Raw genomic sequence first — 27,211 nt, 5'->3', positions numbered from 1 at the left:
CTCCTGATCAGCGGCTCTCAGACCTGCTCACAGAGTCTGTTAAAACGCAGATCCCTGGGGGCTGGCCTGGTGGTATAACAGTTAAAGTTCCAACACTCACTTGTGTGGCCCTGGGTTCACAGTTGGGATCCTGGGCACCAACCTACACACCGCTCATCATCCCGTGCTGTGGCGGCATCCCACATACAAAATAGAGGAAGATGGATGCAGATGTGAGGGCCGATCTTCCTTAACAACAACAAAAAAAACCCCACAGATCTCTTCCCCACTCCCAACTGAGGGGCTGTGGCCAGGCCTGGGGATGTTTGTGTGACGCTCCCAGGACAGGCCCTGGAGCACCCCGAGATGGCAGGCTCCGTGAGCCCAAGGCCTGGGAAGCCGGGGTGGGAGGGTTTGGAGAGTCGGGAGGCCTGTGCGGGTCCTGGGCTACAGGGACGCTGTCACCCAGCTCCAGGGCCGGTGGCCTCTGCGGTCCCTGCAGGAGGCCCGGCGTGAGCTGGACGGCCAACTGGCTGCCAAGCAGAAGGCGGGTCACTCCCCGCTGCCGCGAGCCATCCTGAAAGGAGCTGGCACTCCCCACGCCTCATGCTGAACCTGGCCAGCCCCACATTCCAGAAATAACCCGCCCTGGGGCACCCCGCTCGGCAGCGTGGAGGCCAGGCCGCGGCGTGCCTCAGCCTGTCCGTCTGCAGCGGCGTCAGGCTGCGCCTACTCCCGGCCTGGCACGGCCTGGCCCTCTCTCTTCCCAGGATGGAGGTCAGCAGCCCGCCCCACGGGCAGTAGAGGGTCAGCGAGGCAGCAGGAGGGACGGACGGGTGGGCAGGTGGCCCAGGTGGGGGCCGGGACATGGGAGGGGGTGCGCCCAGAGGGTCTGGGGCAGTGGAGGCAGAAGCAGCCGGCAGGGAACAGAGACGACAGCAGGGGCAGGGCACGTCTGCCCCCAGAGGGAGCAGGTCAGACCCAGTTGACCCCAGGTGGAGAGAGGCCGATGGGCAGGCCCGGGGCTCAGGGAGCTGGCTGCAGGTTCGAGGAGGCGGGCGGGGGACGCAGATGGGGCCGATGTGACTCAGGCTGTCCGAGGGAGGGGCAGGGCAGCCCTGCCCATCGGGGAGCCTCCCCAAGGCCCAGGGCCCCGCTAGGGAGATGAAGAGGAGAGGAGGAGCAGGGGGAGCTGAAGGGAGAGCAGGAGCCACCTCGGCCCCCAGGCATGGCAGTCCCTCCCCGCATGGCTGGGCTGGACGCCCTGAGGCCTGACAGGGACCTAGAATGAGCGTGGCCCCGGTGGCTGAGGGCGAGCTCGGCAAGGTAGGGGCCCCGCTCGGCTTTCTCTGTGATCCCCGGCCTGCCTCCCCTCCTCCCCTGCTGGCCTACAGGCCCGGACCTGCCTCCCTCCTGCCTGCCGCCTTCCTCCCTCCCCTCCCCGTCCACTGCTCCTCCCACCAGAGGGAGGTGGTGGTAATCAAGTCCTGTCCTCCCCGGCAGGTGGGCTCCAGCTTCTGTGCTTGCATACTCCCAGGGACCAGGTACTCACTACCTGCAGAGGCCACCCTAACTAGCAAAGTTCTACAGACGGAATCCAAGTCTGTGACATTCTCCCAGTGTCCCCAGCATGGTGAAGACAGCCCTGTGGAGATGCAAGGACAGGGTCGCTTCTCTCCAACTGACCTGCTCTGTCCAGCCTGATGACCTCCCCTGCTCTGTCCTGTCTCCAAGACCACAGGTGGGGAGGGTCCAGAGTTTGCGATCAGGGGCTTCCTGCGCCTGGAGGGAGGTTTCCCAGGAGCAGAGGAGTGAGCGCCTCAGGCAGGCCTGAGGGGGCACCCATGCCTGGGCCCTCAAACCAACTCCCCTCCAGCTAGGGCACGGACCCCAGCCCAGCACCTGCTGAGGGGAAGGCGGCCACGCTCTGGCTCCTGCACCATCGCAACACGTCTGCATTCTCCTCCACACCCAGCCCTCTGCTCAGACAGGGGCCCATGCCCCCCAAGGTCCTCTGCTCAGCCCCTTGGTGACCCCATGGACAATCCCAGACTGATTCTACTTGCTGTGGTCACAGCCTCTAAGGATCCCACTGACCCACCTCCTGTGTCCCCTTCCTGGTGTGATTCACACCCACGAACGTGGGTGGGACTTACTCGCTTTTAACCAATAGGATGTGGCAGAAGCAATGACATCACTTCCAAGATTAGGTCACAAAAGGGCTGCAGCCCTGCCTCAGGCCCCTGGATCCCTCATTCCCTCACTCTCCCCGAGGGAGGTTGGGGGCTGCTAAGAGAGGCCCTCGAGGCAAGGAACTGATGTGTGCGGTCAGAAGCCCACTGTGTGTGGGGGGCGGGGCAGAGGGGTCATGCCAGGAAGGTCTGTGCCATCAAAGAACAGAGATAGTCTGTCCCCGGGGGTCCCAGCTGGCAGGGCCTCTGCAGCTATGGTCTCACAGGAAACCCCTGGTGGCAGAGAAGGCTTGATTCAGCCCTTTTTCCCACAAGGCGGCCGGCTCGGAGAGGAGGTGACCGGTCAACCCTGGGCGGGCTGGCTTTGGCCCCGTTGCTACCGTGTGTGCACTCGCCTTCCAGCCCCGCAGCGCTGAGCCAGGCTGCTGGGGGAGTCAGCGCATGCAGTTTGCCCAAGCATCCACTCTGGAAGAGTTCGGGACCGAGTCCCCATTGGGCCCGGGAGGTCAGAGAAGGCTTCCGGAGCAGGGGGTCCAGGAAAGCCCAGGTGGTAGGGGAGATGGGATGGTGTTCCAGGTGAGGCGCGATCCCAGAGGGCTCCCCAGCCCACCCAGCAAGGACTCTCCTGTGATGAGAGGTCTGCACCTGCCTCCCAGGGTGGGGGACAATGTGGGGGTCATCAGGCCAGACAGTGGGTCCCTTATGCAAATGCTGAGATATGACCCCAAGGAAGGGATGCGGGAGCCTGCTGGCAGCCTGGGCCCAGATGAGGGTGCTCTGAGCTGGGGAGTGGGGTGTGGCTTGGGAGGTCACAGGCCGAGGGACACGCGGGCCCGGGATGGCCAGATTAAGAGTGATGGCAGCAGGTATGAGAGCTTGCAGGCCAGTGGAGATCACGACACAGCTGCCGTCCACACGGTGCTTGTCCTGGGGGCGGGGACCCCGACCTCAGGCCCACTTTCAGCTCACCGCTTGGCCCCCAGCTGCTCTTACCAGCCCTGCCCATGAGGGCTTGGCTGGGCAGCGAGGGCTATGCTCCGTCTGTCCAGACTTGTCCCTGCAGGTCCCTGCAGTGGAGGACGATGGGTCCACACCTGTTGCCAGAGGAACACAAAGGAGCTGGCACATGCCCAGTCTGTCCGTGGCTCCTTGCTGTTCCATGCGGATCGGAACGGCTGTCTGCTCTGGGGTCAGCGCAGCCACTCTGGGAAGCAGCCAGGGAGGTGGTGTCCAGCCAGGGGTAGGGGGTGCACAGGCCCACTGCCCCAGCACTGGTTTTCGGCAGAGCTTGCCAACAGTGCCCCCTCCAAAGGTCACAGGACCCTCGCCACACCTGGACTGTGACCGAGACCGCTGTCGAGTGCAGAGCATCACGGCGCGGGTCCAGAGCTGCGCAGTGGCCCGGGGCCGGGCAAGGCCACACGCAGCCTGGGGTCCGGAGGCCAGGATTAGAGCCCAGGCAGCCCTGAGAGAGGAGCCCACTCAGGGACAGGCCCCCAGCATGCTGAGGCCTCGTAGAGAAATGATTTGCTTCACCAAATTAGTCCTCACTTTCCAAAGGACCTGCCCGGAGGGGCTGCATGAAGAGACAAAATGCTCCCAGCTCTCCCGGAACACAGCGGAAATGGCCCCGGCCGGGGGTTCCAGACCGGCCTCAGGGGCCAGCATGGGTGGGGTTCGTAGGACCCCGGCAACGGCCAATGGCAGGGAAAGCCAGCCGGCCCCCGGGAAGTTATGGCCGCCTTGCGGAGCCCCCAGCCCCGGCAGCTGCCCCGCCCTGCACCTGTCTCTCTGTTTGCACAAATCCCTTCCCTAATAGACTTAATCACGCTGCTTTGATGACAGCGCCAGGGCCCGTGCAGGCCTCCCCGGCCGTGGGGAACAAGCACGCCATTGTCTCCTGCCCCACCGCCGGCGGGCCTGTTAATGGGTAAACCGAGGGGAGGAGGACGGCCCTGCCTGAGGCCGGGGCGGGGAGCCGCCGGGCATGGCCTGGCCACCCCAGCACCCCCATCCCACCAGGCGCCGCCATCCTGCACTGGGCCCCCCACAGACAAAGAGCACGTGGCTTCTCGCCTGTTCTGGAACCAGCCCAGGGGCCACTGATAGAGCCACCAGCAAGAGAGCTACCCCACACACCCCCACAGTGAGGCAAGCGGGCCTGGCCACTCACTGTGCACCTCCGGGCCTAGGGGACACATAAACCACTGTCACTCTCTAAGGGTGGGATTGTAAAAGGGGGCAATTTCTTGAAAGTTAAACATAGGGTCACTATATGACCCAACAATTCTGCTCCCCAGGCATAGACACCGGATAAGCAAAAGCAGGGTCTCAAAGATACACTTGCACACCCATGTTCACAGCAGCATTATTCACAACAGCCAAGAGGTGGAAACGACTCAAGTGTCCCCCGATGGATGAACGGATACACAAAAGATGGTCCAGCCACACAGTGGAACATGACTCAGCCATGAGATACACTGCAGCACGGACACGGGCTGCGACACGGATGGACCTGGGACACGTGAGGCCCAGTAAAGGAAGCCGGACATGGAAAACAACAGATGGTATGATCCATTGGGATCCGTAGGTAGCAGGCAGACACTGGTGGTTTTGGGGGGCAGGAGGAGGAGGGGGGCAGTGGGCGCTGATGAGTACAGAGTTTCCCTTGGGTGATGGAAATGCCTTGGAACTAGATAGAGGTGGTGGTTGCGCCATATTGTGAATGTACCAAGTGCGGCTGAATTGCGCACTTTAAAATGGCTAATTTTATGTTCTGTGAAATTCACCTCAATTTAAAGAAAAACAACCCGCTGAGATAGACGCACAGACAGTGGGTCCTGGAGTGTGGGAAACCCAGAGCGGCTCGGTTGCGGGGTAGACACGGACCCCGAGGGGGCAGCCTGGCTCGGACCCCAGCTCTGCCCGCTCTTGGCTGTGACCTTGGGCAGGGGCATGGCCTCCCTGGACTGTCAGGAGAATGAATTAGCCATTGGATGTGGACAGAAAGCCCTCCGCATTGCCTCCCTGGACAGCTGTGGCCACACTCACACTCCCCCCGGGGCTCGTTTGTTCCGGCTCCCTCGTCCTTTCCCACAATTTCATGAAGACCTACTATGCGCCAGCCAGTTCGGGACCCTGGAGAAAGTAGGTCGATCCGATTCCTGCTGGCACAGAGTGCACAGCTCTAGGTCGGGGACAGGCGAACGCCGGGTAACTGAACCCTTGCAGCCCCGAGTGGGGAGAGAAGGCAGGAAAGGAGGACAGGGTGGTGAATCCTTGGGCACCGCCCCCTGAGGGCAGAGCCAGCATATACCCAGGAGCCAGCCCCTGCCCTACTCTCCCTCCTGGGTCCCCGACCCACCAACTGACCTGCAGGCCTTGGCTGGGTTCTGGGGGGTAGGAGGCTGCCCAAGAGGGAGCAGGCTGCCCTCGCCTGACTCTGACCCTCAGTGTTTTCCTCCATGAAATGGGGAGGGAGGAGAGTGATCTGCTCTTGTCCCAGAGCCCTGCCTCCTGCTGACCTCCCTGCCAATGGGAACAGAGCTTGTCTGAGGCCATCTCAGCCTCGAAGCCCAGGGTCAGGGCTCCCCAGACTGCCCAAAACACCACAAACAGGCCCCAGAACGGGTTTGTTCATCTGCTCCATAGAGGAACCACCTGCAGTGTCCTTCCCTCCCCCAGCCCCGGGCCACCACCGGCCCTTTGACTACGGGCACAGCTCTGCCTTTTCGGGACTGTCACTTGGCTGGAAACACAGCGCGTGGCCTTGTCAGGTTGGCCTCTCTCACTTAGTCACACGCATGTCGGGCCGCTCCACGTCTTTGCAAACAGACTGCTCATTTCTGTATGGGCTTTACGCCCGCTCGGCTCCCTCACGTCAGAAAGACCCCTCTTGACCCCAACAACTCCCCAATCCCCTCCCTTCGCCCTAAGTCTTGAAAGAGTGAACTCGCCCGCCCCATTCCTTCCTGTCACCTCGCTGTGCCCCAATGCCACCAGAACCGCGCGCCAGAGGCCCAGTGACCGGCCGTGTTAGCCCAGAGATGTGCTCTGGTCCCCACCCCGTGGCCTCCCCGCCCTCCTTGGCTGGCCCTCTGGGCTCTCCTCCTCCTCCAGCTGTCCCTCTCCAGATGCCTCCCCAGACCCTTCCACCTGGCCCACGCTGGTAGACACCCAGGGGCCACATCTCTTTGCCTTCCTGTTGTAGCCTCTGTCCGTGTCTGTGCAGGCCGCTTCTTCCTGTGCTCCAGACTCCAGTCCCAGAAGCCAACTCCCCTCTGACTGCCACCCTTGCATGGCGGGTGGCAAGGCAGGCTCAGCATCCCAGGGCCCAGGTTGCAGAGCTGCCCGCGCGCGACCTGGTCCTCCGCCACGATTCCAGATCTCCATGCTGGCCACCACCGGCTTACCAACTGCCCCACTACAGCTGTGCCTTTCCTGCCCTGCATTCCGTCCACCAGCTGCTCCTGTGGGATTTTGCCCAACTGTGGCCCAAGCCCGTCATCAGGGGAGTGACAGGGGTCTGCTGTGGTCTCCCCATAACCTCCCTCACGCCCTCTCAGCCTCCCCCAGGAGATCGGAAAGACCTTTGCAAACGTGCGCCACATGACAACATGCACCTCCCTGCATGTAGAGGCCCCCCAGGACTTCCGTCAGCCTTCGATAAAGACAGAGTCCACAGGGGCCTTTGCGCCTCCCCAGGCTGATTTGGGGGCACATGCCCACCTCAGCTCCTCTCTGTTCTCTGAGGGGCCATGACTGATCAGCCACAGGGCCTTTGCATGTGCTGCTCCTCTGCCCAAGTGAACCCCACTTGAGCGCCGCTCCCTTGGAAGCTGTCCCAGCTGCCTCCCATGGTCCCCTAGTTCCACATTGATCCCCTTCACCCACACCGCGGGGCAATGGGGGACGGCAGGGACCAAACAGACCAGGTCCTGGTGACAGTGGGGCCTCCGTCCTGGTGGGGAAGAAGCAGAGAGCAGACAAGTTGGTAAATACATGGCATGTTCATGGAGTTAAATTCTACGGAGAAATAGAAGATGGAGTGACATGGGCAGGGGGCAGACCCTGAGGCCCTTGTCCATGTTGGCGGGGGCACCAGGGGCAAGCTCCCGACTGGTGGGCTTTGAGAGGCCTGTTGACCTTTAGGCGGACATGCCGAACAGCCGTGGGTGTGAGCCGGGTTGCAGGAGACGTGACAGCGGGCACTGCTGCCTGCAGAGGGACTCTAAAGCCACGAGCCAGGATGTGCTTGCCTGGGGCGGGCGTGGATGCCAGAGCGAAGAGGCCTGAGCTGAGCCCAGCCCGTCTACCCGAGAGCTGGCCCTGGAGAGGAGCCTTCCACTTGTGTGCTTTCCTGATGTCCGTCTCCCACCTGCACCAGGAGCTCTCGTCTCTGATCCCCTGCTGTATCCTGTGCAGACAGCAGGTGCTCCACATGTGTCACGCGGCTGGCTGCATGTGGCTGGACTCGGTGGCTCTCTGGGTGCGTCCCTGGAGGATGGCTGAGGGAAGAGCCCCACATGGAGCGCATTAGGGTGGCAGCCACCAGGGCTCCCCATCCACAGCTGAGACACTGAACACCAGCCTGGGAAGGCACAGAGCCTCCTGAAGGTGAAGGGAGAGCCAGCTGGGGCTCAAACCAGGCATCCGTCTGAGCCTGTGCCGCCCTGCTCAGGGCCTGCCTGGGCCCCAGTGGTGGACAGTCCCTGGAAAGCTCCAAGCGAGGAGGGAGTCTTGGGCCCTCAGGACCGCTACAGGGTCTGCTGGGATGGAGGAGCAGGCGGTGAGCTGCCCCTTCCTTCCTCCCTCCCCTCTGCTCTCCCCCTCCCTGCCACATCCCTCCTCAGTCCTAAGGAACAGGGTGACCCATGGGGACATAGGGATCGGCACTGGCCAGGCTCCTGCACCCATCCTCCCAGGGGGCACCAGGCACACACAGCATGCACAGACACGTGCCCAGCCACGGCAGGGGCACACGCACCCACACCCACAGTGTGTCACACCCTCTGGGACCCAACCCTCCCGCCCCAGCCTCCTGCTGGCAGCAACAACCACACAGACGCCCAGGCACACGTCCCCAGCATCATCCACCCAGGCTGGCATGTCCAGACAGACACCGTACATCAAAGTCCCGGGCGGCAAGCGTGCCCGGAGCTCAGCCTGTGGGACAGGGGGACCCGAGGACAGGCAGACGCCTGCACCCCGGGAGGGGCTCTGTGGAGGGCCTAGGGGGCGCAGAGCAACTTCCCAACTGCGCAGCGCTCCTGCAGGCCCCCCTGGGGACCTCGCCTCTGAGACCCAAGAGCCCCGGTGCAGGGGGCCTGCGGCCCAGCCCACCCTGTCACCGACCCTGCACCGCCCCGGCCACCAAGGTCGGTGTGAAGTGCTCACAGCTGCCTCCTCCATGAACTGTTCTCAGGCCAACGGGAGGCTGTGCCCACCCCCAGCGCAGCTGGCCAGGGAGGGACCCGCAGGGGTAGAGAGGGCCAGCCCCATGGCTGGGGGCAACCACTCTGTGGAGCCATCTATGCCCCAGGGCTCTCCAGGGAGCCCCCCTCCCCGCTCACCTGCTTTCTCTTTCCCTCCCTTCTCTGGAGGGCACCCCTCCCACGAGCCCCGAGTGAGGATCTGGGGCTCTGCTTCTGGGACAGGCCAGAGAGGTGCTGGGAAGCAGACCTCCACCACACAGTCACCCCCGCCAGGAGGGCCTGCCGTGAGCTGGGGGCTGAGCCCGCCCTGCGCCCTGTTGGCTGCAGCCCCCGCCAGGTCGTCTGCAGCCCTCACACGAGAACCGCAGGGGATCTGAGCCAAGGGACAGCGGAACAGAGCGTTGGCTGGGACCTCTGAGTCCTCAATTTACAGTCCAGCATGAGAGTCCCAGGCTCCCGGTGGCCCCGAGAGAGGCAGAGGCAGCAGGGCCACGGCCAGGCCCAGGGCAGGGTTGTGGGATCCCCCGAAAATCCGAGCAAGTGCCCCAAGGAGGAAGGAAGACCCCCCCAAGACCCTTGCACTTGAGGGCTTTGAACTCCCAACTCTCTGAGCTCCCTGGGCCTGCAGAAAACGCCCCCATTGTAAGATAGAGGCCACACGTCCTCAGAGACCCCGCAGGGACCTAAATGACGCAGGTGCCTTACGAGGCAATGCCCGCCCTCCTCGCAGTCTGCCCCACCTCCCCGCCTGGTCCCCGACCCACAACCAGGAAGGGCTGGCCTTGATAATTGGGGGGGGTGGGTTGTACACCCAAGGGGCTGCAGCGCTGGCTGGCGGGGCCACCGAGGCCTGGGGGAGGGTCGGAGGGTGCAGGTCAAAGCTGCAGTGTTAAACTGGAGATGGGAGGGCTTGCTTATACCAGGCCCATTTCCTTGGACATGGGACCTAACCCCTTGGCAGATGGTCCTCAGAAGCGCCAGAAGAGCAACGACCTACTGTAAAGAAAGTTCTGAGACCAGAGCTACATGGCAGACGGTGGAGGAAGGAATAAGGCCCAGAGCAGCGGGCATCCCACGTGGTCTGCGTGTAATTCTGGGCCTGCCTAACAAATTGGAAAAGCAACGCCCAAAAGGGACAAAGTGCCCCAAGGTAACCAAACTGCATCCCAAAATAGACCCCACGGTATTCGTAGGAATGCAGAGACATCCAGCACCAACAAGGCAAAATTCACAATGTGCGCATCGAAGAAAAAGTGTGAGGCGTGCGAGGAAGCAGGAAAAGGCAGCCCATAATGGGGAGGCAAGCCAAGCAGTCAGAACCCACACAGCTGCTGGAATGAGCAGGAACATGAAAAAATGTGACTGCATTTCACACATGCAAAGGGCCAAAGAGAGACATGGAAGCCACACGTTTGGCAAAATCCAACACCCGTTCATGATAAAAACCCACAGCAAATGAGGGATCAAGAGGAACTTCCATGTTTGATAAAGAACATGTGCAGAAACCTACAGCTCACATCATACTTAATGGTGAGAAACGAGTTGCTTTCCACTGGAGATCAGGAACGAGGCAAAGATGTCTGCTCTCACCACTCCAATTCAGCACCATCTTAGAAGTCCTAGCTAGTGCGATAAGAGAAGAAAATGAAATAAAACATATACAGATCGCACAGAAAGAAATAAAACACTTTCTATTTGCTGACGACATGATTGTCCATGGAGAAAATTTTAACTGACCCAAAAATGCTGGAACTAATAACCAAGTATAACAGGGTCATGGAAAACAACCTTAATATACACAAGTCAACTGCTTTCCTGTATAGCAATAATGAACAATTGGAATTTGAAGTTAAAAAATGAATCTCGTTTACAATAGCACACCCTAAAATGAAATACTTAGGTATAAATCTAACAAATACACAAGACCCACATACAGAACACTGCCAGACACTGATGAAAAAAAATTTTTAAGAGCTAACTAAATGGAGAAATATTCTGTGTTCATAGATTTGAAGACTCAGTATTAAGACATCAATTCTTTCCCACTTGATATACAGATTGAACACGCTCCCAACCAAAATCCCAGCCAGCTCTTCAGGAAGTATCAACAAACTGACTCTAAAGTTTCTAGGGAGAGGCAAATGGCCAGGAATCGCCAGCACAACACTGAAAAACAAGGCTGGAGAACTCACACCACCTGGTTTGGAAACCTCCTGTAAGACCACAGTAATCAAGACAGCATAGCACGGGTGAAAGAATGCACACACAAATCAACAGGACAGAAGAGCGAGACCAGAGAGAGACCCTACACATACGTAGTAACTGGTCTTTTCTAAGGGGGCAAAGGTGATTCATGGAGAAAGAGCAGTCTTTTCAACAAATGGTGCTGAAACATTTGACGTCCACACGCAAAAAACGAACCTAGACACAGACCTTATACCTTAAAAAAAAAAACAACTCTAAACATATTATAGACCTAAATGTTAAATGCAAAACCATAAAATTTCTTAAAGAAAACATATGAGAAAATCTACAGGAGCTTGGGTTTGGTGATGAAATTTTAAACACAACACCAATAGCATGATCTATGATGGAAAAAATTGATAAGTCAGACTTCACTAAAATTAAAAACTTCTGCTCTGTGAAGAACACTGTCAAGAGAATGAAAAGCCAAGCTATAGACTGGGAGGAAATATTTTCATATCTGGCAAAGGACTTGCCTCCGAAATATACAAAGGAACTCTCAAGAATCAACCACACCAAGACAATGCAACTAAAAAGCAAGAAAAACATATAAACACCATTTCTCACTCTTCGCCAAAGAAGGTATACAGGTGGCAAATACATATATGAAAAGATGCTCAATGTCATTTGTTGCTAAGGAATTGAAAACTAGAACAAAAATGAGATACCACTACACACCTATTGGAATGGACAAATCCAAAAAACGCTGACAATGCCAACCACTGGCAAGAATGGGCAGCAAGGGGAGCTCTCGTTAATTGCTGGTGGAAACGCAAAATGGTAAGTACGACCACTTTGGAAGACAGTTTGGCAGTTCCTTACCAAACTAAACATAATCTTACCATATGATCCAGTGATCACACTTCTAGGTATTTACCCAACTGATCTGAAAGCTTACGTCCACACAGAGACCTGCACACCAATGTTTAGAGTAGCTTTATTCATAGTCACCAAAGTCTGGAAGCAACTAAGGAGTCCTTCAATAGGTGGATGGAGAGACAAACTGAGGTTCCCCCAGACCATGCAATATTATTCAGGGCTAAAAAGAAGGAATCTATCAAGCCGTGAAAAGACATGCATGTTGCTAAGTGAAAGAAGCCAACCTGAAAGGCCACATACGGATGACGTCAACTACATGACCTTCTGGAGAAGGCAAAACCATGGAGGCGGTGAAAGGTCAGTGGTTGCCGGGGGGTTAGTGGGGAAGGAGGCGTGAGTAGGTGGCGCACAGAGGAGCTTTAGGACAGTGAAACTGTTATTAATGATATTGCAATACTGAATACAAGGCACTAAGCATTTGCTAAAAACTCCTAAAACTTTACAGCACGAAGAGTTAACCTTAACACATGCAGATTTTAAATAAATAATTTACCGGGTTGGGAGATCTCAGAAGGGAATGTAGATGGTGACAAAATAATCTATATAGATTACAAATGTGTGAAACCGCCTCACTGCAGGGGATTGTGGAAGAAGGTGCTGATCTCAGTAATTTTGGAAAGGAGGGGAATTTGTAAGGCGAAGGCATGAGAACTGTTTGCAAAAACTGTGTGGTCTAGTTGACAAAGTTGTTTCCCAAGGGGTTAGTTTCACAATCTTGACGCTGCCTTACATGGACACTGGAATCCAACAAAAAGTGAGTGAATGATGACCGGTGGGGGCCAGGTTTCACACTGTTGAAGAGAGGGTTTACAGAGAAGCAGGGAGAGGAGGCTAGGTTGATCCGTGTGTGATAGAGTTGGAGAAATCACCACGAATTCATGTTTAACTTAAGATCGACATAGATGGTTACATACACATACACAGACATACATCTCCTTGCTCTGCCAGCTGAGACGGCCTAGAAAAATAATACCCTAGTAGCAATGAGTACCTGCAGCACCCAGATTGTGGTTTCTAACACCATTATCCAATAAAAGGAACCTTAGAGAAATGACTGACTCTAGGACGGGTACAGGAAATACATAAGAGGACCCTGGAGCGTCTTGTGATGCGAGAAAGTGCTCCAAAGAAGGAATCCAACATTGATGGGGATATGTCAGAGGGTCACAGGAGCCAGATGAAAGAGTTCCCAGTGGCCAAAGCTGCAACTATTTGAGCAAGAAAATATACAAAGTAATATGGGATTACAACCCAAATTATAAAATGAATATCCATTAGTCCAGGATCAAGAAGATGTGGTATATATACACAATGGAATACTACTCAGCCACAGGAAACGATGAAATCTGGCCATTTGTGACAACATAGATAGACCTTGAGGGTATTGTGCTCAGTGAAATAAGTCATAGGGAGAAAGTCAAATACCGTATAATCTCACTCATAAATAGGAGATAAAAACAACGACAAACAAATACATAGAAACAGAGATTGGATTGGTGGTTACCCGAGGGGAAGGAGAGAGGGAAGGGGGCAAAAGGGGTGATTAAGCACATGCGTGTGGTGACGGATTATAATTAGCCTTTGGATGGTGAATATGATGTAATCTATACAGAAATCAAAATATAATGATGTACACCTGAAATGTATATAATGTTATAAACCAATGTCGCCACAATAAAAAAATAATTATAGTATCAAAAAAGAATAAAATAAAAGAAATATCCATTAGTCCAAACAGATACAAGCAAATGATTGAATAAACAAACAGCAGAAATAGACAAATCTCCCTTGCAGAAGAATTTCAAATAATTTTTGTAGCTACTCCATCTTTAAGAAGGACGCGAGTAACCCTCACACCTTAAGCGTAGGTTGCATATAGTGACTTCCTTCCAAAGATTATGGCATTGAAAGGGAGAGAAAAAATAATAACTCCACAGTGGAGAAGCCTGACCGACACACCTCAGCCGGGTGGTCAGGGTCAACATCAACACTGATAAATCATGCTGAAACTGTGCAATCCTCTCAGGACGTGATGAGAAGGGCACTGTACCTCTGTGGACCTCCTCCCCAGAACCCAGGAACCCAGTCTAATCACGAGAAACCATCAGACAAAATCCAAATGAGGAACATTCTGCAAAATACCTGACCAGTACTCCTCAGGACTGTCAAGGTCATCAAAAGAAAGCAAAGTCTGAAGCTGTCACCACCAAGAGGAGCTGGGAGGAACACGACAATAAATGCGATATGGTGTCCTGGACACGATCCTGGACAAGAAAAGGACATTAGGGGAAAACTGAGGAAATATGAAAAAAAGTAGTATGGACTTTAGCTAATAATCCTGTATCAAGATTGGTTCATTAATTGTGACAAATGTCCCATACTGAACGCTGGATGCTAATAATAGGGGAAATTGGATGTATAAGAACTCTCTGAACTTCCTGTTTGCAATAATTTGGTAAATCTAAACTTTTCTAAAATTTCAAAGTTTGTTAAAACAGTAATAATGGCCCAAAATTTTCTGAATTTGAGGACACTTATAAACCCACAGACCCAAGAATATTAATGAGCCCCAGCACAAGAATGACTCAGAAAACCGCACTGAGGCAGCCCACAATCAAATTTCTCACAATCAGCATTAAAGAGAAATCTTAAAATCTGCCAGAGGTAAAAAGACACCTTATGTATAGAGGAAAAAAGTTAAAAGTGGCAGCAAATTTCTTATCAGAAAAATGCAAGGGATAAGGCAGTGGAACAGCATTGTTGAAGTACTCAAGGAAAAGACAGTGCAGCCCAGAGTTCCGTATCCAACAAAGATGTCTTTCCAAAATGAAGGTGAAATAAAGACGTTTTTAGATACACAAAACCTACAAGAATTCACCTCCAGCAGACCGGCGCTACAAGAGATGTTACAGGAACTTCTTCAGACTGAAGGAAAGTGATACTAAATGAAAATATGGATTTACTCAAAGTAACAAGAGCACAAAAATGGTAACTACATGAGTAAATATGTATTATTTTCTTATTATTTAGATATTTTAAAAATGTAATTGTAGTTGTGACACATGTACCACAACAAGGCAAGATGTTAGCAACAGAAGAAACTGTGTGGAGCACGTGGAAACTCTGTACTAACTATGACATTTTTCTCAAAATCGAAAACTATTCTAAAATTAAGTTTATTGACTAGTCAGACAAATTAATAACTATATAGTGTGGAGTTTATAGCATGTAATAGTAAAATCTATGACAACAGTAGCATAAAGACGAGGAGGAGAGAAGGAAATATACCATGAGAAGGTCCTTATACTACATGCAATGTGGTCTAATATGGTTTGAAGACAGACTGTAATAAGATAAATATGTATAGTAGGACTCCTGAAGGAACCATAAAAATAGCAAAAAATCAAAATGGCTATAGATAATAAGCCAACAAAGGAAACAAAATAATACCGTGAAAAATACTCAATCCAAAGGAAGAACAGATGGAACAAATAGAAAACAAATTGTAAAATGATGATTTTAAATCTAAGCACGTCAACAATCACATTAAATATAAGTGGTCTAAAGACCCACATTAACAGATAGAGACGGTCGGATTAGATTAACAAGGCGAGACCCAACTATTTGCTGCCTAACAAAAATGCACTTTGAATATAAAAACACAGATAGGTTAAAAGTGAAAGGATAGAAATGTGCAAACCAAACTAACGCTCATCAAAAGAAAGCTGGAAGAGCTATGTTAATGTTATAGAAGTGAACTTAAGGATAAGGAATATTATCAGGGATAAAGAAGGTCATTTCATAGGAAGAAAAGGGTCACTTCTTCAAGAGGATGTAACAATCCTAAATGTTTATGCACCAAATAACAGAGCTTCAAATCAAAGCAAAACCTGAGCACATTACAAGGAGAGAGAGACAAATCTACATTACAGTAGGAGAGTCAATATCCCTCTTTCAATGATAGATAGGACGAGGACATGGCAATTGGTAAGGGTGTAAGAGACTGGAGCAAAACAACGAACTAACTTGACTTGATGGACGCCAGTAGAAGACGCTACCTGACAACAGGAGAATATGCCGTCTTTCCCAGTGCACAGGGAGCATTTACCAAGATAGGCCATATCATTGGCCATAAAATGAGTCTCAATAAATTCAGAAGGATTCGAGCCCTACGAAGTACGTTCTCTGACCACATCAAAATTAAATCAGAAACCAAGTTAAATCCAAAGTAAGTAGAAAGAGAGAAATAGTAAAAAATTAGAGTGCATCAATGAAAGAAAAAAATGGGAGGGAAATCAATAAAACCAAAAGCTAGTTGTTCAAGAAAAATCAACAAAATTGACAAACTTGTACTCAGATTAATTAGGGGGAAAAAAAGAGGGAAGATATATGGTCGATATCAGGAAAGAAGAGAGATGACATCATTACAGATTCTAGAGATATCCAAAAAATAATAAGGGAGTGTCATAAACAATTTTATCCCAATAAATTTGGAAGCTTAGAAGACATGGGACAAATTCCTTGAAAGACCCAGACTACCAAAGCTTATACAAGAAAAAACAGGTAACTTAAAAATCCCTGTATACTTTTTTAAATTCTATTTGTTATAAAGATTCTGTTCAATACGAAAACTTTAGGCACAGATGGTTTCACTGGTGAATTCTACCAAACATTTAAAGAAGAAATGACACTGATTCTACACAAACTCTTCCTGAAAATCAAAGAGGAGGGAACACTTCCCAACTCATTCCATGAGTCCAGCCTTACCCTGGTACAAACATATGAAAAGGATGATATATCATGACCAAATGGGGCTCAGGAACACAAGGTTGACTTAACATTTGAAAACTAATCAAGGTAATTTTCCATATTAACACGTTAAAAAAGAAAAAAACATGTTATCATCTCTACACATGCTGATAAAAGAATTTAATAATATCCAATATCCGTTTTTGATAAAAACTCTCAGATTCAGCGTAATTTCAACCAGCACCCCTGCAACCTTTGTAGAAACTGACAAGCCGATTTTTAAATTCATATGGAAATTCAAAGGACCTACAGTAGCCAAAACATCTTTGAAAAAGAACAGCAAATTTGGAAGACTAGCCCTGTCTGATTGCAAGACTTATTTAAAAAGCTACAATAATCAGGACAGTGTGGTATTGGCATAAGGACAGAGGAATAAATCAATGGAACAGATCTGAGAGTCAATAAGACCCACACATATGAGGACAACTGATTTTGACAAAAGTGCCAAGGCAATTCAATAGAGGAAGCTTGGTCTTTCCAACAAATGGTGCTGAAGCAATGGGCTAGCCACATGCATAAATTTAAAAAAGAAAGAACTTTGACCCATACTTCACACCATCTACAAAAATTAGCTCAAAATGAATTAGAGACCAACTATAAAACCTAAATCTACGATGCTTTTAGAAGAAAACAAGGGAGAAAATCTTTGTGACCTTGGATTTGGCACCAAATGAGTGTGTTTTGGTGTTGGACACCAAGTTCATAAAAGAAAAAAGTGGATAAAGTGGACTTTGACAAAATTGAAAACTTCTGCTCTATGAGAGGTAGCGTTGAGAGTTAAAATACAAACCACAGATCAAGAGAAAATATTTGCAAATCATGTTCTGACAGAGCACGTGTATTCAGGATACACAGAGAACTCTCAAAAATCGGTCATAAGAAAACAAACAATCTAGAAAAAGCGGGCAAAGAATTGGGATAAACACTTGACCAAAGAAGATAGTAAAAAAAAAAAAAAAAAACATGAAAACATGCTCTATGTCATTAGTCGTTAGAAAAATGCAAATTAAAATTATAACGACATGCACACCACTACACACCTAGTCAAATGGCCAAAATTTTAAAAAATTGATCATATCAAGTTTTGGCAAGAATATGAGCAATTAGATTCTCATGCACTGCTGGTGGGAATGGTGCAACCACTTTGGAAAACAGTTTGGCAGTTTCTTAAAGAAACAGTTTGGCATCATATGACACCTGTCATATGAGGCAGGCATTCCGCTCAGAGGCATTCATTCGAGAGAAACGAAAGGCTATATCCACACAGAGACTCATCCATGAAGGTGCACAGCGTCGGTTCATAGCCCAAGCACAAACGAGCCAATGACCTTTAATATGCAACCGTATAAACAAATACATCCATTCACGTAATTTATCAAAAAAAGGGAATGAATTATTGATACACGCAACAATACTGACAAATCTCAGAATAAGCACACAGAGTGAAAGAAGCCAGACAAGAGCACACATCCAGCCTGACCCCATTTCCATGAAACTCTAGAAAATGAAACCTGATCTACAGAAGGCAGATCAGCGGTTACCCAGGTTGAGGAGGGGGTGAGAGAAAAGGACATAAAGAAACTTTTAGGGGGATGAGTCTGTTCACTCTTGATTGTGAAGACGTTGTCACTGTTGCACGCACACGTCAAAACTTATCAAACTGTACCCTTTAAACATGTGCAGTGTATTGTATGTCAACTGTACAAAAAAAGCTAAAACGTTGTAATTTCCCAGGGGAAATGGAGGGGATTAATATCTACTTCAAAGACAAAGAATACCAAGGTGGCGATCCCCATCCTATCTCCACTTATTTCATCACTCTGGCCTCTCCAGGCACCGGCTGAATCATGACGGATGACTGCAGACTCCCTCCAGTTTGACTAAGTCCGTCAGCAGCAGCTCCGAGTGGAGGGGCGAGGTCCGAGATGGTCCCATCACCAGCTTAGATCAGCAGAGCCTCTGGTGTGGGCTATGCAGATATCCATGTGGTGAGTGAGTTCTTCTCAACACTTCTCAGGAAAGAGTCTCAGAAGCAGTTTTCACACACATGGGATAAGCAACAGGACGCATTCACAGGCTTGCCCCAGAAATGTGTTCATTCCCCTGCTCTTCACCACAAAGTAGTCCAAAGGGAAAAGGACCCCTGGACGTTCCGCAGCTCACCACTCTCATTTACTGTATGACGATATCACGTTCATTGGATACGATGAGCAGGAAGGGGCTAGTACTCTGGAAGCTCCAAGTAAGATGCATGAACCCTGCAGATGGCCGAAACATTCTACAGAAACGTAGGGATCTAACACCTTGTGAAATTTTTGCCATAAAATCTGGCAAGTCCTGTAGTACCAGAGGCATCTGCAATGGAGAAAGACACGATCCACACAGGGCCCCTGGCAAACCCCATGGGACAGTCACAGCAGAGACCCTCGAGTTCTGGAGCGAGGCCATGCAGAGAACTTCACCCCCTAGAAAGAGGTTCGTGGCAGGCTGCTGGACCATGGTAGAGACAGAGCACCTGAACAAGGACGTCAAGTGATCAAGTGGTTATAAAGGCCCATCGTGAGCTGAGTTCTGTCAGGCTCACCAAGCCATAAGGTCAGGTGATCCATCAGAAAATGGAAGAGCTCCATCTGGGACCGGGAGCAAGCAGAGGGCACAGGAAAGCTACGCAAATAAGGACCCCAAAGCCCCATGTCATCTACCAATGTTGCACTGGCACCTTTTCTTGATGTCATGCCTCCGGTCTTCAGGGGAGGTTCCTTAAGATCAGGTGATGGAGGAGGAAAGCCTGAGCTTGATTCACCGATAGGTTAGATAGGACACAGCGAGCATCAAATGGGCAGGTGCTTGTGAAACTCTGAAAAGCAAAAGCAAGACGTGCTTTCTGCTTGGGATGCAGGATGCTGGAAGGAGCACTGGCCCCACCCTTCAGTAACAACAACAACAACCAAAGGCACCAACAGCCTGGAAATTCACAACTTTCCTTGAAACTTTCCTCACAGAGCCAAGGTCATAGGGCTCCTGCAAGGGCATCTGCAAGGAGAGATGGCAGGTAAGCACTTGCCTACCTGGGGCAGAGGACGCCTGACACCAGTAAGAAGAATTCAGCTGAGTGTGGGCTACCAAGAGAGTCTAGAAACCCTGGGGGCTGTGTATATAAGGGAAATTCACACTCACTTGCAGGTCTGCATGGACCTCATTGGGCACTCACAAAAAAGACTGGCAAAATCCCTAAGAATGCACCCCTTTGTGGGGTAGGCCCGGAGGAGTGGAAGGTCACTGCACCAAAGGCACAAAACCCACCCAGATTACCTCCACTGTCTCCCCTATGGAGCATAAGCCTTGAACTGCTGGGACAAGGACAAAACCTCTGTCAAACTTAGGGCACTCATGAAAACCCATTTCAGCTGGGGGAAGAATCCTAAGAACCTTATACCCCCAGGGAGGGATACTGGGCCCAGACTACAGCTGTGGGAGGGGCAGAAGGTCTGACATGACTATGCCCACAAGACCCAAGGGTATAGGGTTAATCAGAAAAACGGAGGAGAGTCCCACCCCCACAACCGGGCTGACAAGTGATGGGTGACATTGGATTATCACAGGGAAAGTCCCGAGGGTGTGGAAAGTCAGCCAGTCTGAGGCATAGCACAAAGGTAATGCTTCAAGCTGAAGGTGGATCCGACATTGGGGAAAACTATCTTCACACTAAATGCAAGGAGATGCCAGAGGAATCCGACGTCTGTGCGTCCTGAGGGTAACCATGGCAATGACAAACCCAACCCCATCTCCATTCCTGACTAGGTTGACTGCCAACACCACACTAAAAGAACAGCAAAAAGAAGGACATGCTCATTTCCAGGCATAAAACTATTTACCTCGTTGTCTACTGTCTTCCACAAGATGTCTGGATTTCAATAAAAATGATGAGGACTATAACAATAACAACAACAACAACAAAAAAAAACAAGAAAAAGCATACTATCAAGACAAAGCAATCAAAACAACTAGACTTCGATATGATACAGACGTTGGAACTGTCAGACGGGAAATTTTAAATAACAGTGATCAGTATGCTAAAGGTTCTAACGGGAAGGAGGGTGACATGCAAGATCAGACAGGTAATTTCAGCAAAGAGATGGAAGCTAGGGAAAAAAATCAAACGGAAACACTAGAATGAAAAACACCATAACAGAGAGGACATTTGATGGGCTTATCAATAAACTTGACACAACCAGGGAAAGACTCAGTGAACCTGAAGACAGGTCAATAAAAAATATCCAAATTGAAGTGCAAGGAGGAAAAAATAATGAGAAAGGGAGGGGGGAAAAAAACATTTCAGAGCATCCAAGGTCTGTGGGATAAAACTGAAGGGTACAACATAGGTGTAAGTGGAATCTGAGACAGAGAAGACAGAAAGGACGGAGCAGAAAAAATCTCTGAAGAAACGATGGATGAGGATTTTACAGAATTGTTGACGAACAACAAACCACACATCCAAGAAGCTCAGAGAACACCAGGCAAGATAAATACCATAAAAAAGAACCCAAAGTCATTACTTTCAAACTGTTGAAAATCCAAGACAAAGAGAAAATCTTGAAAGCAGCCAGAGAATAAAAGGACATTCCGTTCAGAGGAAAAAGATAAAAAATAACAGCATACTTCTTGTCAGAAACCAAGTAAGCCAGGGCTAAAAGGAAAAAAAAAAACAAAAACTGTTGGCCCAGAATTCTGTACCCAGTGCAAATATCTTTCAAAAAAGGAGAAATAAAGTCTTTATCAGACAACCAAAAACTGGATAATTTATTGTTGGAAGACCTTCACTAAAAGAAATGTTAAAGGACAGTCTTCAGGCTAAAGGCACCCAATGCGAGACAGAACCATGGACCCACACAAAGAAATAGAACAAATGAGGGAAAAATAAAATTGTTCTCCTTTATGCTTACTTGCTCTAAAAGATAATGACCATCTAAAGAAAAATAGTGGCAAAGTATTATATGTTTGTAGCATAATGTAAAGTATGATTTATGACAACGATGGCACAAATAAGGAAGGAATGGAGAATAGACAGCTGTAAATTCCTTACATGACACAGAAGGCAAGGTGATATTATTTGGTAGACCTTGTTAATTAAAAACGTGTATCATAAAACCTAGGACATCCATTAATTTTTCTAAAAAGAGATTCAAACAAGAAGGCGAGAGTAGAGACAAAATGGAATAATCAAAAATAGTTAATCCAAAAGAAGGCAGAAAAAAGGGAAAAAAACAAATAGAAGATGGAACAAATAGAAACGAGCTTGCAAAATTGTAAAATTTAATCCAAACGTATAATCACATTAAATTTAAACAATCTCAACACACCAATAAAAAGAAAGAGGTTGTCAAATTAAAAAAACAAAACAAAGCCCAGCTAGATGCTGTCCATAAGAAACCCACTTTACATATAAAGATGTAGGTAGGTTTAAAGGAAAAGGGTAGAAAAAATATGCCGTGCAAACACTTGTCAAAATAAAGCTGCAGTAGCTATATTCATCTCGGCTGGAGTAAACTTCACAACGAGAAATAGTGCAAGGGTTAGGAGGGATGGCACACAATGCTACAGGGGTCAATTTTCCAAGAAGAGAAAACAATCCTAAATGTGCAGCCACCCAACAACAGAGGCTCAAAATACGGAAAGAAAAACTATAAAACAAAATTCAGCATTCCTTCATGATTTAAAAAACTCTCAGCAAATTAGGAAAGTAAGAGAACTTCCTTAACATAATAAAAGTCATCTAGAAAATATCTAACATACTAAATGGTGGAGGAGTGAATGTTTTCCCATTAAGACTGGGAGGAAGGCATGGCTAGCCTCTCACCTCTGCACTTCCACGTTTTACTAGAAGACCCAGTCAATATAATAAGGCAATAAAAAGAAATAAGTGACATATGGATTGGAAAGGAAGAAATAAAACCATCTCTAGTCACAATGACATGAATGTTTATGCAGAAAATCCGCCCCCCAAATGACAGAAAACTCCTAGAACTAATAAGAGAGTCTAACAAGATCTCAGTATAAAGTCAATACACAAAAATCAATTGTATTTCTGTATCCTAGCAACAAACAATTTGAATTCTAAAATTTCAAAAACAGCTCCATTTACAATAGCACCCCAAAAATGAAATGCTTGGGCATAAATATAGCCAAAATGTGCAGATTCTGTATGCTAAAAACTATAAAACACTGATGAAAGAAATAAAATACCGGAATAAATGGAAAGATATACTATGTCCATGGATTGTATGATTCAATATTGTTAGGATGTCCGTTTTCCCCAAATTGATCTAAAGATTCCCACGTGCAATCATTTCCACGGCAGAATTTATTTGGTAGATGTTTACATGTTGATTCTAAAATTCATATGGAAATGCGAATAAACTAGAATGGTCAAAACAATTTAGAAAAAGAAGAATAAAGTTGGAGGACTCTCGTGACCTGGTTTCACTTTATTTTATTGTATATTTACTATTTACCACCCGATTTTACTCAAAGCTACAGTAATCAAGACAGTGTGCTATTGGTGAAAGGACAGACTCAAATATCAATGGGACAGAACAGAAAGCCCAGAAACAGGCCGACACAAATATAGGTTGTTGAGTTTTGACAGTGATGCAAAGGCAATTCAGTGAAGAAAGCATAGTCTTTTCAACAAATAGCATTGTATCCGTTGGACATCCATATGCAAAGAATGAACCTTGGCACACATCTCTCACACTTTATACAAAAATTAACTCAAAGTAAATCATGTACCTTAATGCAAAATATACAACTGGAAAACATGGGAGGCAACCTTTGTGATTTAGGATAGCGAGGGTCTCCAACCTCAGCACTACTGACGCTTGGGGCCAGATAATTCTCTGTTGTGGGGGCCGTCCCGTGCACAGTCAGAGGGAGGAGTAACCTCCACCTGTGACAACCAACAATATCTCCAGACATTGCCAATGTACCCCCAAGGGCAGAATGGCCCCTCGTCGAGAACCACTGGGTTAGGCAAAGAGTTCTTAGATATGACACCAAAAACATAACTCACAGAAGAAAACAAATGGATACACCGGACGTGGGTAAATTTAAAACCTTCCTCTGTAAAAGGCGATGCTAAGACATGGAAAAGACAAACCACAGACTGGGAGAAAATATTTGCAAATCACATATCAGATACAGAATCTGTATCCAGAATATACAAAGATCTCTCAGAACTCAACAAGAAGAAAACAAATAGCCCAATTAAACAAATCAGCAAGGAAGACACACAGATGGCAAATAAGCACATGAACAGATGCTCATCACCATCCGTCCTTAGGGAAATGCAAATTAAAGCCACAATGAGGTAGCTAAAATTAAGATGAAACAAGAGAAGACAAACAGAAAGGACGCTACCGCGTGGTGGCGAGGGTGCCGAGCGAGGGGCACCCTTGCACTGCTGGGGGGAGGCCAGTGGTGCAGCCCGGCTGTGTCCTGGGGTAGGATGTCTGTGTTCCTGGATGTCCGGGGCTCTTTGCACAGGAGCCTGTGGGTGGAGGGACTAGGAAGGCAAAGGGTGGGAGCCACAGGGACACGGAGATGGCAGAGGTGGTGGCGTGGCACCAGGCTTCTTCACCCAGCCCTTGGTGACCTGGGCCTGCCAGCATGTCCTGGCATTGCAAGCCCAAGCCTGCTCCAGCCGTGCGTGTCTGTGTGTGTACAGGTACATGCGTGTGTCTGTGAATGTGGGTGTGTGTCTGTGTGTCTGTGTCTGTGTGTGTCTCTGTGTCCACGTGTGTGTGTGTGTGTGTGTGTGTGTAGGAGGGACGGAGGGCTCCAGCGGCCTGATCTTTTCCCAGCAGAGGCCCCGCGGCTGAGGGAGAGGAGCAGGGAGGGCCGAGCCTGGGCGGAGGCCGTGGTTGCACGCCCTCAGATGAAGTCGGGCAGAAAGAGAACACTGGAATCCACCCCCTGCGGCGGCCCTGCCCAGAACAGGTTGGACCTGAACAGCACTGCCCGGATGCCCTGGGGGGGGGCGGGGTGTGGTAACAGGGGGAGCCAGGGGCGTCGGGGGGGTGGAGCCCAGGCCCGGCTGAGCCCAACGAGCTGCGGTTCTGCTGTGTCTGCCCAGAGTTGTGCTGGGTCCCTTTCCCCTGGGGTCTTGTATCACTTCTGAGCCCTCTCGTGGGTGTGCCATCTGCCTGAGGGTGTTCCATCCCACGGGGCACCCAGCCCTCACCTCCAGGAGGTCCTCCCTGCCTACCCAGCCCACCCAGCCCACAGGCTCCGGGCTGCCCCTTTGGCTGAGCTTTGACCCCCATGTCAGGTTACCTCCCAGCACCCACAAGGGCTTGGGAGAGGTTGGGAGTCCAGGTATCCAAGGAGAAGGGTCCCCGAGACGCTCGTCCACCTGCCTCCTTCAACGTTCCCACAGCTAGGCACTGAGGACCAAGGGGTGCACCCGACTGAGGAGGGAGGGTCCTCACCTCCCCCTTGGCCCCTACTCCAAGCCAGCCTGGGCCCAGCACCTCACAGGGGGATCAGACTGGCCTGCATGTCTCTCCCAGCTGTGCCTCCTAGCTGTTCGACCTCCTGCAAACGGTCTGGTTTCTTTTTGTTTTTCGTTTAAAATGGGTGCATCTGTTCATTTTAACGACACTCTGCCTCATTCCGAAAGGAATGTGAGGCCAGGGAGCAGAAACGGGGCCTCCCTGAACGCATACATCCACTTCTGCACCACGGAGATGAGCGTGCCGCTCCGGGGTGGGCGTGGAGGGAAGCTACGCGGGGGTCCCCAGCGCCCCCAACACACACTCACGCTGACCATCAGCCCCCAGCTCCACAGTGTCTCCCCAACAGCTCAGTCCACGAAGGCCCTGGGTGGCCACATTGATGCAAATGCAAGGTGACACGAGAGCTTACACGCACCAAGACACAGGGGCACAAAGTGCCAGCACGCCAACCAAGGTGGAGAGAAACACGGATGGAGCCGGACACGGAGAGTCCGTGCTGTGTGGTCAGGCTGAGGTGAAGTTCCAGAACAGACCTGGTGTGCGGCAACAGAGGTCAGAGCAGGGGTGGAGGGTGGGGGGTATCGGGGACGCCGCCTGGACCAGGAACATTCTGTATGATGACCTGATGGAGGTTACACAGTGTACACACATGTAAAATTCGTGAGCACACACTCCAGATCCATGTGTTTTAGGTAAATTACACCCTGATTAGAAGATGACAGTGCTGCCCATCCAGCGCCCCCAGACCCACAGGCCCTCCATCGGTGCCCTGGGAGGCCCAGGAGGAGAGGCAACCCAGGGGACCCTGGGCATGGGGTGGCCCGCAGGATCTGAAGCAGCCCAGCTGCCCAGACAGCCCCTCGATGGAGAGCTGGGAGCCTGGGGGGTCAGGGCGTCCTGGGTCCAGGGCTCCAAGGCAAGGTCCCAAAGGCTTGTCCCTCCAACCCAGGACCAACCTCCAGGCTGCACACCCCCTCCAGACCCAAGGTCTTCTTTCTGGCCACAGAGACAGCCAGAAAAGTGCAGGCTGTGCTACAGAGAGCAGGCCGACCTGGCTCCCCACCACCCCGGGCAGCCCAGCCGGGATGGGAGGAGTAGAGCGGTCAGGTCACTTGACACAGGTTTGTGACCTGCCCCTCTGCATTCCCATGGTGAGGGGGCAAGGGTCGTCCATCCTGTCCATCCTGCTCTCTCTGCTGGACCCACATTCCACCTCATCTGCCTGCAGGCTTTTGACACCCAGCCTCAGCTACAGCCTCTCTGCTCCCTCCTACCAGGCTCCCTACGTGCCCATTGGCCTTGGCCCTCCATGTTCCCTGGATGAGGTTGCCCAACCCGAGCCCCTGAAGGGTGGCTGGTCTGGGATCAGAACCCTGCTGCCCGCTTCTCTCAGAAGATCCAAAGACTGAGGTCATAACTCTGAGCCCTAAGGCACAGGACGCCCACTGCCCTTCCCTCCTCTGAAACCCCTCCACTGGCTACCAGAGACCACCCTGCGCCTCCTAGGGCTCCTGCCGTGCCCCCAGTGCCCCCGAACTCCCAGGAGGAGGGTGCAGCATCGCCATGGGGCAGGGAGCACACGCAGGACCCAGAGGTGAGTGGGGGCCGACTGGGTGTCCTGCCTCCTGACTGCCTGTTCCCTTCTCTGGCCCATCTTCTCTCCTCCATCACCGAGAGAGCTGAGGGGAGGCCTTGCTGGCCCTGCCTGCTGAACCATGGTTGGTCAGCCCTGGAAAGCTTCCTGGAGGAGAGCAAGCATCTGGCAGGAAAGGGCTCTGGCGAGGTCACCGGGAGCTTGTGTTGGCAGAGGGGCTGCGGGCAGTGTGGAGCGGACATTGATCCCTCCCTACGGATGGAGGAGTGGGTGTCCGGAACCCTGGCAGGCAGTCCTGGACAGCTCACCTGTCCCTAGCCCACTCCGCCTGGCTGCAGGGAGCCCATGGTCCCCACAGAGCGCATTCTACACGATTTTCCTGGTCCAGCCCTAAAGGGCCGTTGGCTACAGGCAGACTAGAGAGGTCACATTAGGACTGAGGGCCAGTGGGGAGAAAGGAGCTGACTGCCAGGGCCGGCCAGCTGTGGGAAGGGCAACCCCTCCCGTCCAGCCCCGTTCCCCCTGAGCAGAGCTGCCCATCTGTGTCCCCTCCCTGGGAAGAGCTCT

Source organism: Equus quagga, chromosome 17 (assembly GCF_021613505.1).
Source record: "Equus quagga isolate Etosha38 chromosome 17, UCLA_HA_Equagga_1.0, whole genome shotgun sequence".
NCBI classification, from domain to species: Eukaryota; Metazoa; Chordata; class Mammalia; order Perissodactyla; family Equidae; genus Equus; species Equus quagga.
This window is presented reverse-complemented; position numbering follows the sequence as displayed.